The sequence below is a fragment of the Mercenaria mercenaria genome, chromosome 10 (assembly GCF_021730395.1).
Source record: "Mercenaria mercenaria strain notata chromosome 10, MADL_Memer_1, whole genome shotgun sequence".
In the NCBI taxonomy this organism is placed as follows: Eukaryota; Metazoa; Mollusca; class Bivalvia; order Venerida; family Veneridae; genus Mercenaria; species Mercenaria mercenaria.
This window is the reverse complement of record NC_069370.1, coordinates 52611863-52634305: the sequence shown is the minus strand read 5'-3', so window position 1 is coordinate 52634305 and position 22443 is coordinate 52611863. Positions and strand designations below refer to the sequence as shown.

Sequence of the window (22443 nt, the reverse complement as noted above, 5' to 3'; positions counted from 1 at the left end):
GTATGACTGACTTGACATTTGATAACTGTAACTTTAGAAAATGGTTCTAAACTCATACCAAAAAAAAAAGAAATTTAAAAATGGAAAAGAAATGCATTTCCAAATTTGAAACAAAGCTTATTCAAGACAAAAGAACTTGACAGAAAAATGTTTTTGCAAGAAAATGCCTTCTCCTCTGCACATTTTCAAGTCTTGATGACTTTTCCTGGATTTATTTTTATTTTTCATGTAAAAAACTAACTCATGGTACCATACACACCTTCCCTTATTCTGAGTGCATAACATCATGCAGGTTAAGGAATTCCAGCAGAGAATCTCCTATGACCTGGAACAGAAGCACTTAATGAAGAAGTCTGTAAAAATACCAAGACAAGATCAGATTACATAAAACATCAAATAGCCAATCCCTCACACAGCTGCACTTGATACTGTGGCTAATTTTGCAAAGAATAAATACCTTTGTGGAAACTTCAAGTTTTTGTTTTTTTTGGAATTGAAGAGATTACCATGCAAGGTCTTGGAGTTTTGAAGTACCTAAGAAAACTAACGAAGTGATAAGATGGACAATGTTCTTGAAATTTATATACAAATTCCTTCAATCCATAATCATTAAGGTGTCAGATACACCTTTAAATGGTATTGTTTTAACCTGTACAGAATTGTTCTCATTCCTGATATTGTTATAAAGTCCAGTTCATTTCAGAGACATTCATGGTACTTTAACTGCAAGCCTGACAACAACAAAACACCATTTTTATAACATCAATTTATCTATACAGCTTGTCCATTTTTCATGCAGACAACTCAAGTGCCCCAAATTAGGTGGTCATCAACATGTTAAGTGAATATTAGTGAAGATAATAAGTGGACAAATAACTGATGAGCAGATATGTCTGTCAAAAATTTCAATAAAAAAACAACCATTACCATATCAACTAGATTTTCCCATGGGGTAAACTACAGGAAAAAGTGGGTAATCTTGAACAAGATCATGATGTTTTAATGTAACCTATCAGAAATGTACTTAAGACAGCTTGTAAACACACTGCCATATTTCATTAAGATCAGAAATCTCTGGAATATAGTATCTTAACAAATGATTAAGTTATGGGGAAAGGACAAGAATTTATGATTATCAGGAGAGATGGTAAAAAAATGTAATAAATGAAGACCAGGGTGTCTATATAAATTGTTCAGGTGGTGAGTTCATCAGCATTTATTACCTTTGGTAAATGATTCTCAACATCATTCAAGCATTCAAGTATTCCTTACTCTTATCTTTAAAGATAAAAGTAATATAAAAGTCTACATGCAGTACATGCAATAATCAGTCACAGATTTCAATTCCCCCCCCCCCCCCCCGACCCCTCTGGACTTTTAATAAACAGGTTATTGTAGCAGCACAGTCTACAAGCTAAACCATCATTCAATGGCTGAAGAAACAAAAGAATCAAAGAGACAACTTAAATTTTGAGTTAAAAATGAGAAATGTTGACAGCAAAATAACTTTATTACCTGAGACTTCTTAGCATTAGAGATATTGAAAAGACTGCTTAAAGCTTATATTTCAGTTACAATTTCTAAACCAGTCTGAACAAAACCAGACTGAGAGGAAAATATTCATTCAATTTGACTACCAGCTGATACATCTAAATTAACATGTAAGGGTTCTTCAATACAATCATGACTTACTTTACGTAGAAAAATCCCCTTACTACAAGAAACCTTTCAGTAAATTATCAGACTGACTATTATGTTACGAGTTATTTTTTAATGAATTATGAAAACTACTAACCTTAACGCAAGGTATCTGTTCCATGGTGATGTTTGTGGTTTGCAATATAATTAAATCAATAATGCAAAACTGGGAAAAAAGGACTGATTAGGAAAAGATTACATATAAATATGCCATATTTGTGTAAATCTTTGACAAAAAATTGTAGAAAAACAACTTCCTTAATAGTTCTATTTAATCTTTTCATGCTTTGGGAATTACCTAATCTCAGTAAAATATCTGTAAAGTATGATGTATTTGGTTAAATTCCCAACAGTTTCTCAAACAAATTAATAGACAAATGGAAAATTTGAAGTGCTAATAAAAAAGCAGAAACTCAAAGAGCAGCAGAAAAGTTGAAAAATAATTCCTGTATTACCAGTCTACTACGTACCCTACAATAAACCACATTAATAACTTACTTATAATCTTCCTTATTTCCCTTCCTCTTTTCAATCCATCAACTTCTTTAGGAATTTTGTAACACTGTCATTCCTATTAATCCAAATGAAGGTTTCAATGTTACAAACATTAATCCATTAAATCCCTCAAGTACTGTGTAGACAACCACAGCAAAGTTTCTCCCTATCACAAAATAAACATGTACAGGTCTCATTTATATCTGCCCCGTTTCAAAAAGACCCTCTCCAAAGTTATCATGATCACCATATCTCATCTATGATGTGTATTTCTGGGAATAAATTTTATTTTGATGTCTAGAGATTAAAAATAAAGTCACAAAGAAATTACCCACACTGTCTCTTTTCATTAACCACAAAATTTGTTTTTTTTCAGGTAGAAAAAAAGCCAACTCTGATCTGCAGATAGCTTCAAGAACAGGTTACCTACATATTATTTGAAGAATAAACCACAAGAAGCCTGGCTTTTACAGAGGTTTCAACAACCAATCATGTGTGAAGCAAACTTCAAGCAAAAACCAAACTGCCAACAAATAATGACAGCAGTCAGCAGCAAACTGCAATGGAACATACATTTCAAAGGAAAATTGTATCTCAATATACTACACTGCAGTAACTAATTACTACAAAAGCAAACTGAAACTCAGTAGACTGTACTGCAGCAAATTCCAATGGAACATCTACTACAAAGGCAAGCTGTAACTCAGTAGACAACATTGCTGCAAACCACAGTGGAACATCCATTACAAAGGCAAATCATAACTTAGTATACTGCACAACAAACTACAATGGAACATCCATTACAAAGGCAAATCATAACTTAGTATACTGCACAACAAACTACAATGGAACATCCATTACAAAGGCAAATCATAACTAAGTATACTGCACAACAAACTACAATGGAACATCCATTATAAAGGGAAATTGTAACTCAGTAGACTGCATTGCATCAACCTGCAATGGAACATCAATTACAAAGGGAAATAGTAACTCAGTAGACTACATTGCAACAAACCACTATGGAACATCCATTACAAAGGCAAATCAAAAACCGCAATGGAACATCCATTACAAATGGAAACTGTACCTCAGTAGACTGCATAGCAGCAAACTGCAATAGAACATCAATTACAAAGGGAAACTGTAACAGAATCAGACAGCAGACTGCATTTGAGCAAACTGCAATGAAACATTCATTACAAAGGACAATTTTAACTCAGTAGACTGCACTGCAGCAAACTGAAATATTGGAACATCCATAACAAAGACAAATGTAACTCAAAATTGACAGCATTGCAGCAAACTGTAATGGAACATCCATTGCAAAGGGACACCATGACTAAGTAGACTGCATTGCAGCAATCTGCAATGGAACATTCATTACAAAAAGAAATCATGACTAAGTAGACTGCATTGCAGCAATCAGCAATGGAACATTTATTACAAAGGGAAATCATAACTAAGTAGACTGCATGGCAGCAATCTGCAAAGAACATCAATTGCAAAGGGAAATCATAACTAAGTAGACTGCAATTCAGCAAACTGCAATGGAACATCCATTACAAAGGGAAATCATAACTAAGTAGACTGCATTGCAGCAATCTGCAAGGAAACATCAATTGCAAAGGGAAATCATAACTAAGTAGAATGCACTGCAGCAAACTGCAATGAAACATCAATTGCAAAGGGAAATCATGACTAAGTAGACTGCATTGCAGCAATCTGCAAGGAAACATCAATTGCAAAGGGAAATCATAACTAAGTAGACTGCATTGCAGCAATCTGCAAGGAAACATCAATTGCAAAGGGAAATCATGACTAAGTAGACTGCATTGCAGCAATCTGCAAGGAAACATCAATTGCAAAGGGAAATCATGACTAAGTAGACTGCACTGCAGCAAACTGCAATGAAGCATCAATTGCAAAGGGAAATCATAACTAAGTAGACTGCACTGCAGCAATCTGCAAGGAAACATCAATTGCAAAGGGAAATCATAACTAAGTAGACTGCATTGCAGCAATCTGCAAGGAAACATCAATTGCAAAGGGAAATCATGACTAAGTAGACTGCACTGCAGCAAACTGCAATGAAGCATCAATTGCAAAGGGAAATCATAACTAAGTAGACTGCATTGCAGCAATCTGCAAGGAAACATCAATTGCAAAGGGAAATCATAACTAAGTAGAATGCACTGCAGCAAACTGCAATGAAACATCAACTGCAAAGGGAAATCATGACTAAGTAGACTGCATTTCAGCAAACTGCAATGGAACATCCATTGCAAAGGGAAATCATGACTAAGTAGACTGCATTGCAGCAATCTGCAACGAAACATCCACTGCAAAGGGAAATCATCAATTGCAAAGGGAAATCATAACTAAGTAGAATGCACTGCAGCAAACTGCAATGAAACATCAATTGCAAAGGGAAATCATGACTAAGTAGACTGCATTGCAGCAATCTGCAAGGAAACATCAATTGCAAAGGGAAATCATAACTAAGTAGACTGCACTGCAGCAATCTGCAAGGAAACATCAATTGCAAAGGGAAATCATAACTAAGTAGACTGCACTGCAGCAAACTGCAATGAAACATCAATTGCAAAGGGAAATCATAACTAAGTAGACTGCATTGCAGCAATCTGCAAGGAAACATCAATTGCAAAGGGAAATCATAACTAAGTAGAATGCACTGCAGCAAACTGCAATGAAACATCAATTGCAAAGGGAAATCATAACTAAGTAGACTGCTTTTCAGCAAACTGCAATGAAACATCCATTACAAAGGGAAATCATAACCAAGTAGAATGCATTGCAGCAATCTGCTATGGAACATCTATTACAAAGGGAAATCATAACGAAGTAGACTGCATTGCAGCAATCTGCAATGGAACATCCATTGCAAAGGGGAATCATAACCAAGTAGACTGCATTGCAGCAATCTGCAATGGAACATCCATTGCAAAGGGAAATCATGACTAAGTAGAATGCATTGCAGCAATCTGCAATGGAACATCCATTACAAAGGGAAATCATAACTAGTAGACTGCATTGCAGCCAACTGCAAGGAAACATCCATTACAAAGGGAAATTAACTAAGTAGACTGCTATTGTAGCTAACTAGCAAGAAACAGATTTTCACATTGAAGAATTGAACGTAGACTATTATTAGTAAGTTAAATTTTTGATCATTTTTTTTTTTTTAGTGAAAGACGGCCATTTGATACCTTTAAACAATAATTGCAATTCAGTAAATTGCAGCACACATGATGGCATGAAAACTAATAAATCTGCTAATTTCATTGCATGACAGGATTAATTGAATACATAAAGACAGATTCATAGTTTCTAAATGAACATATAGCACTATGTAAGCATGGCAAATCTCATAATTTTATTATATAATGTTACATTTATATCCAGCATTTAATTTACAGCAGTTTTCACATAATGCCTATTTTTGTTAATAATCAATTTAATTACCATAATAAACAAATTATTACACTCAGTATGCAATCTAACAACATGTTTTCATCCTTAATGCCTATAATTTACATAGTTATATACCATGGCCTAGTAAAGTAGAGAAGTTTGCCTTGACATACAACATAATAAATATATATATTACATTTAGAATAAAAGGGATAGGATAAATTTGTGGTTAGTGAAATATGTATGGATTGACCCCAGTGGCTATGATGATGGTCACAACATACTTGGCTGGTCAAGGTTGTGGACAGGATGAATGGAGATAAAGTGGCTAACAATGGTACTGATGGAGATACACAGATAGAAAATTCTGTCAACATTTTAACCACAAAACTCAGGTGTGGTAGGTCAAAGAATGGAAAACAGTTTTAAGCAAATTTCTCCAAATTCATGATCTATTCACAACTTTTCAGATTTGTAGTTACTGAACAAAAAACAGAACAAACTATAGAGTTAAATCAACCTTACATGACGGAATACAGAAAATGGCATTTCCTAAGCATTACTGAAAAAGGACATAATTTGATATATCCTTAGAGTTTTCACTATATAATGGAAGAATTGACTTGGCAATACCGGAGCTTTTACTGATGGCCATCTCCTCAAAACCACTTAACTGGGCATTTTCTTATCTAAACCTCAACTAGAACATTTAAATTCACTGGCTTTTTCTGTACAAAATTTTGAAACTCACCAATGAAATTATCTAAGACTGGTCCCCAAACTCGTAGTTTTATAACTATGGAGCCTCACTGGGGTACATGAACTCATAGTCCTAAGTAATATACTGGTAGTCTCGATTTTTCCTTTATAATACTATCTGAACCAAACAAGGAAACAGCATAATTATATATAAGAGAAATACATTTATTTTTTAAACATAAATCAATGAATAAATTCCAAGGAGATGAAAGAGGTACAAATGATATCATGCAAAATACTCATCCCTCACAAACAAAGAGGATTCATTTCCTTTCCTCCTACACTTTGGGTGGATGTTTTATAAATTCTCCATCCAATTATCTTTATCTAATTTATACAAACATTACATCAAACATTTCTCTGTGTTCAAGGGTGTAAAATCTGCTTCACTTTTCTTTTCAAAATATTTGTCATATCTCATTTTTTGATTATTTAGTATACACTGATCATTCCAAAAATATATTTATCAAGTTATTTCAAGAGAATTTAAGAGGCTTGTTGTAAAGGCTAGCATTAAATCAATTTGCATCATATATAATTTTCTCAGACTACATGCTTAATGTTGATAAAATTTTGAAAACTTTACAGTATTCAGCAGATACAAGAAAATATCTGGTTCACACTGTCTTGATTTCTACCGAATGATACTGAAATCATGTAAATCTTTCATTATCCTTACTCTTTACTTACTTCTTTCATTAAATTTTCATAAGTCTTAGTAAGTCACTAAAACCAGTAACAAACTGCATGACAAATTATTATACTGGAACTAATAAATTAGTAAGTCGAGTTTGATCCTAATGCTTAACAGTAAAAGACTGCAGGAGGATGAGTAAAATGCTTGCATTATCCAGGGTTTCGAGCAAACAACAAAATATGAAATAAAAGGAAATGAGAGATCAGATGACTTTCACAAGTTTCAGCTACTGATGCTCGAGTGAGCAAAGTTATACTGTACATTCCTAAAATAATTTATCTATTTATTTATTTTGTTGGGTCTAACGTCGCCACGACACAATTATAGGTCATAAGGCGACTTTCCAGCTTTGATGGTGAAGGAAGACCCCAGGTGCCCCTCCGTGCATTATTTCATCATGAGCAGGCACCTTGGTAGAACCAACGACCTTCCCTAAGCCAGCTGGATGCCTTCCTCACTTGAAGAATTCAACGTCCTGAGTGAGGCTTGAACCCACATCAATGAGGGGCAAGTGATTTAAAGTCAGCAACCTTAACTAAGCCGCCACGGAGGCCCCTCCAAAATAAAAGAGCTAATAAAATTTCTTGTTTATCATTTGACTAAATAAATATTATCTTCGATTTAGTTTATGATGGAATTTAACACCTTCAGGCAGAAATTTTACACCTTTCAGCTATTTCTGGAATCAAGAATTTTTTGAATTCCGACAAAATTATCAGAATTATTCGATTTTTCCAGACAAAGACATTTCCACAAGCTGCTGCCAGAAAGATATGTATCATGTCAGATTTCAGACATGTTTTTTATACATACCAATTAGTCTAACATTAACAGGTGCCCCGCAGTAAATTGTTAAAGCTTGAAAATCGGCCTCCTGCTCCAGAAATGGAAACATGGTTATTTACAAGTGGTGTGAAGAGTTTATTATAACCCATCAGAACAAAAAATTTATGCCATGTAATGTTTCTGGCAGGTCTGCCTTTACAATGTCTATGGGATATCCGAATAGTATCATCATACTCGAACATGATCCTATTATTTATGGGGTGTCCCAATAGTAACACCATACTAAGACATGATCCTATTCTTTATGGGGTGTCCAAACAGTAACATCATACTCGAACATGATCCTATTCTTTATAGGGTGTCCCAATAGTAACACCATACTCAGATATGATCATATTCTTTACGGGATGTCCCAGTAGTAACACCATACTCAGATATGATGACATTCTTTATGGGATGTCCCAGCAGTAACATCATACTTACTTGTGATGATATTCTTTACTTGTACATATCATAATCTTTATGGGGTGTCCCAATAGTAACAAAATACTTGTACATAATCATGTTCTATATGGGGTGTCCCAATGGTAACATCATACTTGTACATGATCATACTCTTTATTGGGTATTCCAACAGTAACAACACTTTTGAGATCTGGACTCATATCACTGAATTTTGTGACATAATTTCAGAATGCCATCTTGCCCTTTGTCAAAATTAAGCTTGTGCTCAGAAACAACCAATCAAACTTTGGGCTTATAATATATAATATTATAGTATCACTTAACTCTGATCATCCCAAGTCGATGTTGTTAATCTGAATGTCCCTCTATCAAGAAATGGGATCAAACAGGGTCTAGAAATTCACAGAAAATCTCACAAGACAGACTTACGTTTTTGTTTTATCATCATCCACTTAGTATAATAGATAGCTCATTGTGTTATAGTTATGTTTCTTATCATTCTTAAATTTCATAAAAAAAAAATGATTAAAATATACAATATTTTCATTGCAATTCATATACATAGTGAACAAATCAATCGAAACTTCATGAACACCTATTTCAAGAGCATCTAAAGGAATTCCATCAGCACAAAAATCTTACTTACAGTCTATTTTATTTATATAATCCACCTATAATTACTGGTCAGAAACTTTACCTCTTGCCTAATCCAAATTTATGCATCCAGTATGGAAATTTATTTACCATGAGCCAAGCTCCCATAACACAACTGGAAACCCAATCCACCCAAATCCTCAAAAAGAAACCAAATTCCCATAAATCAGCAGCATAACTAAATACCCTGGCATGCAACAGATTTTCTTCATAAATTAAGTCTCTTAAATGTACAGTTAAAAGAAAACAAACCCAGTAGCATGCATATTCCCCTGTGGTTAATTAATTAACATGATAGCCTTTAAACTGACTGGTGTAGCTGTCATTTCAATTTGCACATAAAGGCCGTTACTGTATCATATACCAGCAGAATCTGGACCTATCTTTTGATTTTGCTATCAAAGAGGCATCATGTTTGTTTATCTGATACAACTAATTTCAGAAGAATCAACACCTAGAATACCTTTGAAAGACATAATTATAACTAGAGGTGCTTTTGAGAAAAGTGCATGTCTCCCACAACTGCCTAATCATCTGAATAGTAAGTCTGTCTTTGTATACTGTTTGTGGCCTACTGGTATTCACATGTTGGAGTAACCAGTCTACAATGCTGTGTCAGTAGTGGTAACTGGTCTACAATGCTGTGTCGGCAGTAGTGGAGTGGAGTAACCGGTCTACAATGCTGCGCCGGTAGTTGTTGGTAATTATGTTCAAGGGCCATAATTCGTAAGTGTCTAGGCCGATTTGGCTAGTTATCGAACTTGGCCGAGGTCTTATGGTTAAACACATTTTGTTCAAGTTTGGTGAAGATCGGATGAGAAATGTTCAACTTAGAGTTTGTGACAGACACACAGATAGACAGACACACAGACTGGAGTAAATCGACAATATGTCTCCCACAACACTGTGTGGTGGGAGACATAATTAAGTGAAAACTTCCCTACATGAAATAGAGGTGAAAGAATGAGATGTGTTCCTGTTTTTATGTTTATATTTACTTTCCCATGCCAAACATGCTATCAAATCAACAGCCTCTAGGTGTTAAAACTTTTCATCATGTAGCAAGTGTCAGGATCTTGAAGATGTGAACCAATTGGTCATCTGCAGGCAAGACTGCTTTTAATGGTCACAATTTGGCTAGCAAGCTGCCAAATATGGCAAACACAAAGGATGAAAATTTGCATATAAATGGTAAAGATCTAGGTATTACAGCCCTGGCACAGGAAATTCTTCTGGAACAAGAGATTGCTTTTTAAAAGCACAAGTCCGCCCATACCACTTCATTTAAATGGAAGGGTGTATGGATAAGTAATAAATGACCACATAACAAAGGGATGACCTTGACCTCATACTGAACTGCTATATAATTATGTCTCTTCATAGTGAACAATTTTGTCAAGAAATACAGAAATTGTTCACACAGAGCTGACACAAAGTACTGCTTATTTGACCTTTGATCTCATCATATGACCTTGACTTTGAACTGCATCAGGCCAAAAGCTGCCTTCTGCACACCATCATATTTGTGGCTAAAATTCAACTTGTACAGGGTTAACAAGACACAGAGTGGACAGGACAACGCTGCCTATATGACTGGTGATCTTATCATATGACCTTGACCTTGAACTGACATGACTGAAAGCGACATTCTGCATGCCATCTTATTAAAGTTAATGTTTGTGCTAAAGATTTTTGAAAATCCTTTCATGCAGAGATGGCACAATTTTGTAACAGAAAGATGGACAACAGGACCAAACTGGATATGAGGCGCCTCCCCTTCCCATCTCCTCAAGAATTTTGTGGGAAGAAAAATACAATATTTTTTTAGTGTGAGTAATGGCTAGAAGTCCATGGTGCAATCAAGAACTCATTATTCTTTTTATGTTACAGTTCATTCAGTTAATACGAATGACTGTAGTTTGAGGAATACTTGCAACTTTCTGTGTAGATCAATTTTCTGTAAGTGCAACCACTTCAATAAGCACAGGAGTTGGCAATATTTGCTTTATATTAGAACAATAAAATAAATCAATTTAGCAATGTTCTACCTAATTAACACAGTTGCATCCTATTTGAATGGGAAGCTCTTTACAAGTAACTTAATTTTCTCACCATATACTTGAATATCCATTCAAATAATAGACCACAAAGTGACCTGCCAACGAAGAAACATGCTGGCTTCACGAAATACAGTCAAGTACTAGTAACAACTAGTAAAAAGAGTTTTTCGCGAAGCTGCAGCGACTTAAAACCGCATACAATCTTCTTTTGTTTTCAGTAATACCGTATAAAATCTTCTTTTTTCAGTCAAAAAATCATATGAAAGCCTAAAATAATTTCCTACAGCAACACCTTAAAAAATATTTCAAAAATAAACCTTTTAAATTAGAAGACAGACACAAAAATCCCAAAATCAACAGAAGGAAACATGGTGACCTTATTAAATGGAAATATGAGATAGCACTTGGAGCTCCTGTAGACCTAGTTCCCACGATTTTCAGATCTCAGAAAGACAAATTGAAACAGTAAAATACCACATTTTATAATGTATGAAACAGTAGGGGAGATTAGTGGTAAGTCATGTCTGTACTTACGTGGTCTCATTTTTGCAAGTTTTTAAACACTTTTAAAAAAATATTTAAAATTTCTGATGACGAAAATCAGAGAAAGTGATGATAATGATGATCAGATACTGCTACAATGACATGACAATGATGATGATGCTTGGCTGATTAATTATAATGATCATAATATTGTGATGTTGATGGTTTTATAAATGATGGTACAAATGATATGGTCATACAAGACAGTATGTAGAATTTGTTAAAAAGCCTAAATATGGATCTATTTTTCAGAGAAAATGATAACAATTATTCCTGTAGATTGTTTTTAACAGTTAAACAAACATGATTTTTGTTCAAACACGAGCTGATGTAACAAAAATAAATGAATAATTTTTCAATAGGTAAAAATGAAATATCACAGAACAGGAAAAAAATGAATTTTGATATAAAATGTAGTACCTTTAAATTATCATTTCGCTATCTGTAGCAGTTGCAGACAAGATAATCCAATTTCAGTATCACACAGCATGTGCGATTTGTGCTAAATTCATATTACAGTCTCCTCAAATCACCCATATCAAATTAGTATCAATTTTCAAAAATCACAAGAACCGAAATCATCTTAAAATATCATAAAATGTTACATCCCTCTTGCATCTCCGAACATGATACTCCTGCTAGTGTGGCCCACAGAGAAATGAGCGGTACATTAACTCGGAACTCCTGAAGAGCAGGCCCCACAATATCACCTCTATGAAACAGTATGTGGAAAATATTAATGAGCGATAAATACTCTTCCCAAGTGGATTTAAGGGGCTGATTATCTGAATTAAATTATCGCATAACACTGCTCTGCTGTCACAGGAGAACTTCCGTTACTACAGCTCCATAAAATTCTTGGCCCTGATAACCCCACAAGAAGGCGGAGTTCTGTAATGAATGCCAGACCCCTTAATATTAAATACAGCAACTTTGGTATTTTATAGATGGCTTATGAGCTAACATAACAGAAATATCCTTTCACACTTTCTAAAGCTCTTAAATGTCATCAATTTTTGAAAACTTATTATACAAAGGGCAATAACTCTGTTGAATTCAACAATTTAAAGTATTATGACCAAAAAAAAAATATTAAGATAATTTATAGAGCCAATTTAGAATGAATGGCAAAGGTAATACAAAATAAAACTTTGTTATCAAAGAAACACATTAAGTAATAATGTAATAATGTTTGCCTTACAGCCAGTAAAAAAAAATAAGAACATCATGTGGCCCCTTGTCTCATAAGACATAGATCACCTGGCATAGATTGCATGGCCTGGATGCAGGCCGGGATGTAGCATTCTGTCTCTATCTTGCAGAAACACAAACACATGGGTTGCTTAAGCATGCACTTGGCATGTACTGAACGGCTTTAGTAAACAATCATGCATGCTTCAGTGGCAAGCCTGAAATATTTAACAAGTAATGAAGCAAATAATTACTGTAAAATGAGGGAAAATGTCACAAGCCAGTTTGTATAATGTCACAATGCCTGCATATATATGTTATATCCATCAAAATATCACAAAGGTTATAATAACAAAATCAGGGCATAAGAAAATGCTTTTTTAGGGAGAGTGGGGGAGGGTGGGGAAATGTCACACTGACAAAATTACTGGTCTACAGTGCACAAAAATACATGAATAATAGAATATTTCATTTGAGGCTGGTTATGTAAAATGATGCAATTAGCATACATGAGAAGAACAAAAAGTGTTTTCTGCAACAACCTTGCACGGAAATTTTCTTTCCATGGTAACCTTTTCCTAAGAAATATTAAATTGCCTTCATGGGACACTTCGAAAGCACTCATGTAATCACTGAATGTGTCTTACTTTTTGTAGGCAAGACTGATGCAACTGATAATCATCTTGTTAGGTTTTAAGTCATTTGAAACACCTGCCTGTTTTGGATAGTGAACCCATTCAAACAATATTCTAGACATGGGTCCCTGCTGAACATTGGTTTGAACCACTGACTTCCCACAAACCAGGCTGACAGATTCCCCAAATAGAAGGAAGCATGCCTTAATTGCTGGTGGACTTTCAAACCAACAGTGTCAAGGTTCAAGTTCAAAGTTCAACCAAACCACTTGGCCGTAGTTGTCAGGCCAATTTGATTTTTTTTAAAAGGGGAATTATAAAGGTATGACTAATTTATCAATGACCTGTTACTTAATCATACTATTATGATAATAATTTGGATTAAATAATCAATGGCACCTTTTGGGATTTGACAAACTCTGCATTAAGCAAATAAATTATGTTTTTCTATGGTTTTAAGGTAATCTTTAAACATACATGTGTAAATTAATGTTGAAAAATCGCTAAATAAATTTCATATAATACCTATTTACATGACCAAAATTTACAAAAGAAATACCAGACTTTTCAGAAAATTAAGTGCCATGTAATGTCAATACAATTGTGCCATATCTTTCCAAAGAGTACCAGAATTTCAAGTAGATAATAAACTCTTGCAGATCATAAAAATATAATCTTTGTACAATTAACAAAGTACTTTGATTAGTTTGGATTTAAGAAGCTCTCCAGCATGCTAATCCATACATGAAGCAGGAAAGGGAGGGGCTTTCGGATAGTGCCTGTATACACAGCTCACTTCATGTTTGAAGAGTAAGTTTGCAGAAACTTATCAAAGTCTCTGTTCACAGGAACTACTTAACATCAAAGTCCTTGACTTCCTTTCTATATTTTTTTCTGAATTCTTTTTTAAAATAATTACAAACACCATAAACTCTATTTATTCTAACTGATGGTAGAGAAAGTTCTCACAACCTGACTAAATTATACTTGAAGATTACTTACTACTGTGCCTTAGAAAGGGAATGTAGATACCGCAGTCAAACTCAGCTGTCACAGGGATTCCTACCTGTGACCTCTGGACCAGGAGTTTGACACTATATATCCCTGAAACACTGCTTTCCTATAAAAAAACACCCTTATATTCATGGTAATACCCCTTATTGAATTGTCATCACAACAATTATTTTCTACGACTTTTCAAAACTACACCTTCTTATATAAGGTAAAATGATACTCAATCACTACCACATACTCTAATTAATACAAATTTAAATGACAGTTTAATTGTTTACATTTGAAATAGTATAATTCTAGTAATTCTGTTTTTGAGTAATTGTGGAACACTATCTGTCTGTTATATGTATCATAACCTATCATTATAATATTTCTCACGGTCTCCCATTACTGTACTCTTTTTACAAACGTACAATACATAATCTATAAATTCTATTCCTCAAAATTTTAGTAATAATTCTATCATAAAAAGATCTACAGTTAACTCATAAATACTGTGGTACAATTAAGTCTGTTGAAAAGAGAATCAATGATTCATCCTAGTAGGAAAATATCAATTTAAAGCCCACAATGGTTTCTCATTCAAATTCTTAATCATAATGCTACCCTTAATCCTTATTTCATAAAACCAAAAAATAAAGCAATGGACACTAGTCTATCCCCTGCGAAATGCAGCTCTTGAAATCATGAACACTTCAAACCGTTTAAGAACTGTTCATGACCAAACCTTCAACAGTTCTTGATTTGTGTTCATGAATTTTTGGACATGAACTGTCCTTAACAAGAGTGCCAGAATGTCACAATATACGCCCGTCACAGCAAATTTCTTTACACTAGCACCTGTATTTGCAAATGGAATTTTAATTTTCTAGTTGTTTACAATGCTTGTTTTTTTTTTTTTTAGAAATTATTGTAATTCTTTTATTTTTTTAAGTCCACAAAAAAAATCCTTACCAGGTAGAGATACCTTAAAATACACCCAAAATTTGAAAGTAACATCAATGTTGTACCACAGAACAGTGGTCTTTTCTTGTTCCCTACGGTCAATTATAAAAAAGTTACAATGTAAGTTATTTATAGTAACAACTAAGGGAAGTTAATCTTTAAAGAGAACAAAAAAAAAAAAAAAAAAAAAAAAAAAAATCAAGAAAAAAAAAAATTACAAGTCCATACAAAAATCCTTACCAGGTAGAGATAGCTCAAAATACACCTCAGAATTGGATGTAACATGCATGTTGTACTACAGAAAAGTGGTCTCGATTCTTCCCTACGACTTGTAATGAAAAAGTTACAATATAAGCTATTTATAGTAACAGCAAAGGGAAGTAATTCAAAGGAAGGGATCAGTGCATGACACTCCGTCTCATGATGGTGTACAATTGTGCCAAGTTACATCAAAATCCCTCCATGCATGAAGAAGAAATGCTTCGGACAAAGTCATTCTTGTATCTGACCTTTGCCCTTTAAGTGTGACCTTGAACTTAGACTTAGGGACCTGGTTCTTGCGCATGACACTCCGTCTCATGCTTGTGAACATTTGTGCCAAGTTGTATCAAAATCCCTCAATGCATGAAGAAGAAATGCTTCGGACAAAGTTTTCAGTCTTGTATCCTTGACCTCTAAGTGTGACCTTGACCTTACCCCTAGGGACCTGGTTCTTGCGCATGACACTCCGTCTCATGATGGTGAACAATTGTGCCAAGCTACGTCAAAGTCCTTTCATGCATGAAGAAGATATGCTCCGGACAAAGTCATTCTTGAATTTTTCATTCTTGTATCCTTTGGCCTCTAAGTGTGACCTTGACCTTAGACCTAGGGACCTGGTTTTTGCGCATGACACTCTGTCTCATGATGATGAACAATTGTGCCAATTTTCATCAAAATCCCTCCATGCATGAAGAAGATATGCTCCAGACAAAGTCATTCTTGAATTTGACCTTCGACCTAGGGACCTGGTTCTTGCGCACGCCACTCCGTCTCATGATGGTGAACAACTGTGCCAAGTTTCATCAAAATCCCTCCATGTATGTAGAAGATGTGCTCCGGACAAGGTCTGTGGACGCCGCCCGCCCGCCCGCCAGGGGCGTTCCAATAATACGTCCCGTTTTTCAAACGGGTGTATAAAAAGTGTTCATGAACAGTTCATGAACTACTAAAGAATCACAAAGAGTTCTTGAATTGTCCATGATAAAAGGTTAAAGGAACAATCATGATGTTATTTTCTTGAATCTTTCATGCACTACTCACGACAGGCAGTTCATGAACTAATGAAGAATCATGTTCATGAATGGTTCACTGCTAGTTTGTGAAATTAAAATGGCACAATAAAAACATATAGCAAGAAGTTCACGAACTATTCATGTTCAACAAAATATCAAGAACTATTCATTAAGTGAATAGTTCATGTCATTGAACTGTTCATGTACATTAGTTCTTGAAGTCTCTTTCACTTTTCATGAACATGGTATTTAAGAATGTGTCAAGAATTTGTGCCATTTTATCTTCACGAACAATTCATGAAGTGTTCATGAACTCCATTCATGAAATATGCATGCACTGTTCATGAACAGTAACGTTTCATTTTGCAGGGGATATATTATGCAAGACTCAGACCAATGGTTGCATAATAAATGGCAATAAAATTTAACTAAGCAATTAATTTCGCATAACAGTTTTTGGGCAAAATGTGTAGGATGCTGGATTAAAGCCCGGGCTACACCTTGGCCACTTCCAACATCTTTTTGTTGATGTTGTGTTTTCAGGCTCATGTTAAACAGCATCAGTTTTTTCAACATTAAAAAAAGAACACATTAGAAAGCACATTTTTAATAAATCTCGACTTGAAAAGAAGAATTAACTGTCACTGTAGAATATAAAGCAAGTGACAGATTAGCAAGTAGCAGTCACTGAAACCACTATCTGGCAAATCTTGACAGTATGTTGAAAGTTGCTGATTCCCCAAACAAAACCTGCTACCAAGATTTGTATTACAACTTGTACAAGCATTTCAAACATGTCTCACTGTATAAAGAGCTATAATTATATTGTCATCAATCTTCGTTTACACTCTTTTGTAATAATATAGGAAAATAGCCACATTTGATCCGCCTAAAAACTTTTACCCACGAAGGAAATCAATGTTTTGAGCTTCTTCTCTGTTGAAACATCATATTATAATTACGTATCACCATAGTCGATTTAATGAAATCATAATGCTTCTATTATCAATGATTGGGATTTTGTATTTTAATACCGGGAAGGTATAATGAAATTACTGTATCCAACCATGCAAAAAATAAGGTTTCAAGGAACATGAAAGGACATGAAAAAAAAATCTTTCATTTTAAATTATTCTTCTTTTATTAATTAAGTAGAATGATCAAACAAAGAACATAATTGAAACTTGTAATTAAAGAATATTAAGCAGCAAAAACAACTGAAAATTGTTCAAATTGTTGCAATTGTTTTGTTCAGCTGTGGGAACAGAAGATTTATCAAACAGCATGCAGTTTTTATAATACCCATTTTCAGGTGTATAAAGTCACTATTTAACCAAACAAGTTACTTCTGGAATTCTACCAAAACCCTCTGCAACTTACAGACAACTTCCTCAAACACTTAGTAACATTGCAAAGTCTTTCAAACTGGGATATCACTGGTTAGAAGCAGTACCCTTGATTCAACATTATATATTAATGACCTAATATTAGGCACTACTTTCATTCAGATGATCCGGATTACTGAATAAGCAATTAAAAGAACCCTCAAATATTGGAAACTGTAAAAGATATAATCAAAGCAAAATTTAGGCAGTTAACACCTAAAGCTAATCAAATCATTACTGTAGCAGCTCCTGACAAGATCAGTTAACTCTTAAAGCTACTCAAATCATTACTGTAACAGCTAACTCCTAAAGCTACTCAAATCATTACTGTAACAGCTCCTGACAAAAGCAGTTAACTCCTAAAGCTACTCAAATCATTACTGTAACAGCTCCTGACAAGAGCAGTTCACTCCTAAAGCTACCCAAATCATTACTGTAACAGCTAACTCCTAAAGCTACTCAAATCATTACTGTAACAGCTACTGACAAAAGCAGTTAACTCCTAAAGCTACTCAAATCATTACTGTAACAGCTCCTGACAAAAGCAGTTAACTCCTAAAGCTACCCAAATTATTACTGTAACAGCTCCTGACAAAAGCAGTTAACTCCTAAAGCTACCCAAATCATTACTGTAACAGCTCCTGATAAAAGCAGTTAACTCCTAAAGCTACCCAAATCATTACTGTAACAGCTACTGACAAAAGCAGTTAACTCCTAAAGCGACCCAAATTATTACTGTAACAGCTACTGACAAAAGCAGTTAACTCCTAAAGCACCCAAATTATTACTGTAACAGCTACTGACAAAAGCAGTTAACTCCTAAAGCGACCCAAATTATTACTGTAACAGCTACTGACAAAAGCAGTTAACTCCTAAAGCGACCCAAATTATTACTGTAACAGACATTGAAAAAAGCAGATAACTCTCAAAGCTACTCAAATTATAACTGTTACAGCTATTGGCAAGAGCAGATAACTCCTAAATAACTACTCAAATTTTATATAATTTTGTCTAAGAGAAAGCCCGCCCGCTTAGCTCAGTAGGTAAGAGCGTTGGTTTACGGACCGCGGGGTCGCGAGTTCGATCCTCGGGCGGGGCGTATGTTCTCCGTGACTATTTGATAAACGACATTGTGTCTGAAATCATTAGCCCTCCACCTCTGATAATTCATGTGGGGAAGTTGGCAGTTACTTGCGGAGAACAGGTTTGTACTGGTACAGAATCCAGGAACACTGGTTAGGTTAACTGCCCGCCGTTACATGACTGAAATACTGTTGAAAAACGGCGTTAAACCCAAAACAAAAAACAAAAATTGTCCAAGAGACACTCAAACATTGTTGTGGACATTTCGGAACTTCTGTCTCAAGACAAAAAGACTGTCAAAAATTTATTTAAGAAGTGTCATCATACAATCAAGGTATGAAATATACCTGTATATTCTGAAATAGATCTACATACTTTCTGCTCATTAGATAAAGCAGCTGGTAGAGGGAAGTATCCTCTGTCATACTGAGAGAAAATTTATCCGACAACCATAAAATTTCTCATCATTATAATAAATATACAAAGTACTATTGAGAAAAGAATCTATAGACAGGTGTTACTAATGGGGACAAATATAAATACTGTTATTAGCATATTTTCAAAAATACCAGTTGACAAATTTATATGTTAATACATTTAAACTGTTATATTAGAACATCAGAAACTGTAACTTAGCTACTAACGACACAATGCTTAAATTTGTGACCTGGGTTTTGAGCACATTCTGTCTATGCCAGGACACTGACATGTGCAGTCAGAAACAAGTCATGTCCGTCTAATTTAAAATCAGTTTGGTGTTCAGGTCAGCAATGCTATTGTTATTATGGACTTCCTTACAGAGGGGTGTTTGCAACACTTACTTAGTATACCGGTCACAAACGACTTACTCATTCACAGGCTGCAATAATAAAAGCTCCTGCACACGAGATTTTACTTATGGAAATTCGACCATGCTCTTTTTTTTTTTACCAAATTGAAATTAAGGTACGACAAAAAAAACAACAACATCTTCAAAGTCAGAAAACAGCATCACTTCAGACTTTAAAAACTGAGATGAAATTGTACCTACCTCAGAATAAATCCAAAACTAAATCAACACAAAGACTTTCTGTAGCTACATGTACTACAATATCAGGGGTCTTATTAATGATAATTTCTGCAGCAATCAAATCATATCATTGCATCTGTGCATTGAATGAATTCACTTTCAACTGCAGTCTGCCATTAATGCATCTGCAGGGCAAAATAATCTGATTTTCATCAAAAAATCCAAATTTTCCCCTACGGTTAAGTTTAATAAAAGCAAATCAAAGTAAATTAACTCAATCTACTATATTAATCTCCAATCCAAATTTGTACACGAGCTTTAGGTTTTAAATAGTTGATACAATTACTTAAACGGTAACTATTCTCCACTACTTTACGTCCATTAAACTTTTGCAGTCAACTTGCAAACGCAAATGTCAACAAACAACAGGTATTTAATCAGGTATCGTAAATTTTCACCTCAGTCTACGCAATACAACACTGAATCATCGGATATCTGTGATACCAGCGGTATATTGAACAGTTACCGGTTTTAAAATAACTCCATGTACCCTAAAAAACAAAATGTACAGGCCCACCTATATTACAATCAAGCTCTTATAATACTGACTTTTTCTTCAATAACTTTTAAGGTAACAAATGATATATATCTGTGTGTTTATAAAAATCATGCTGAAATATTTAAAACCTTACATAATGATAAAACGCAAGGTTGACCCAAATTTGAGTTGACCTTCAAAGGAACAAAGGCTGCTGTATAACAGGTAGATATACAAGGCAAAACTCTTTAAAGAGTACTAAGTCTGAGATCATTTTATTTTTAAAATTATTTTCAGTTTCATTAAGATATGATCATAAATGTGGCCTCTGCAGTGTAAACTAGCTTTTCCTTTGATTTGACCCAGTGACCCATTTTTTGACCCAACATGACCCAGGTTCGAACTTGACCTAAAGATCATCAAGATTAACATTCTGACCAAGTTTCATGAAGATACAGTCATAAATGTGGCCTCTAGGGTGTTAACAAACTTTTCCTTCGAATTGACCTAGTGACCTAGTTTTTAATCCCACTGGACCTAGATTTGAACCTGACCTATACAGCCTCAAGGTTAATATTCTGACCAAGTTTCATTAAGATATGGTCATAAATGAGGCCTCTATAGTGTAAACTAGCTTTTCCTTTGATTTGATCTGGTGACCTAGTTTTTGAACCTACATGACCCAGATTTAAACTGGACCTTGAGATCATCAAGATTAACATTCTGACCAAGTTTCATGAAGATACAGTCATAAATGTGGCCTCTACAGTGTTAACAAGCTTTTCCTTTAATTTGACCTGGTGACCTAGCTTTTGACCAAAGATGACCCAATATCAAGCTCGTCCAAGACTTTATTGAGGGTAACATTCTGAACAAGTTTCATTAAGACTGGGCCCAAATTGTGATCTTTAGAGTGTTAACAAGCTTTTCCTTTGATTTGACCTGGTGACCTAGTTTTTGACCCAAGATGACCCAATATCGAACTCGTCCAAGATGTTTTTAAGGCTTACATTCTGACCATGTTTCATTAAGATTGGGCCAAAAATGTGACCTCTAGTGTTAACAAGCTTTTCCTTTGATTTGACCTGGTGACCTAGTTTTTGACCCCATATGACCCAATATCGAAATCGTCCAAGATTTTATTGAGGGTAACATTCTGACCAAGTTTCATTAAGATTGGGCCAAAATTGTGACCTCTAGAGTGTTAACAAGCTTTTCCTTTGGTTTGACCTGGTGACCTAGTTTTTGACCCCAGATGACCCAATATCAAACTCGTCCAAGGTTTTATTGAGGGTAACATTCTGACCAAGTTTCATTAAGATTGGCTCAAAATTGTGACCTCTAGAGTGTAAACAGTCAAATTGTTGACGAAGATGACGGACACAGGGCGATCACAAAAGCTCCCCTTTGAGCACTTTGTGCTCAGGTAGCTAAAAAGAAAGCTGACTTCAAACCGGTGACCATGACCTTTGAACTAAAGGTCTTGTTGGGGACACAGAACCTTATCTTGATCAGTTATTTGAAATTCCACCAATACATACAGAATTTATAGACAGTACAAGAAATATATTTTACAATATTTTACTTATATGTAACCATAACCTTTGAACTAGAGTCAGTTATAATGTTTTAATATGGTGAATATTTATGCAATCCATTGCATTGAAGTTACAGGCCTTACAAGAAATAATGACATAAATGCAAAGACTACGACTGACAAAGAAACTATACCTAAAATAGTTGGCCTTGACCTCTGAGCTTGGAGACTGGATCTCAA

The 22443-nt window shown here is 34.7% G+C and overlaps 1 protein-coding gene across 2 annotated transcripts in view; it reads right to left on the bottom strand.

Annotated features, from left to right (window-relative positions):
• LOC123561561 (protein TANC2-like) overlaps positions 1-20521 on the bottom strand; it is a 92216-nt gene extending 71695 nt beyond the window's left edge. The window contains exon 1 of one of the 2 annotated variants that reach the window (XM_045354024.2): positions 20150-20521. The gene's annotated coding sequence lies outside the window, so the exon portion shown is untranslated. Of the gene's footprint in view, positions 1-12012; positions 12196-20149 lie in introns of those variants that run through there. The other variant, XM_045354025.2, reaches the window with a different exon arrangement.
• Between the last annotated feature and the right edge of the window lie 1922 nt (positions 20522-22443).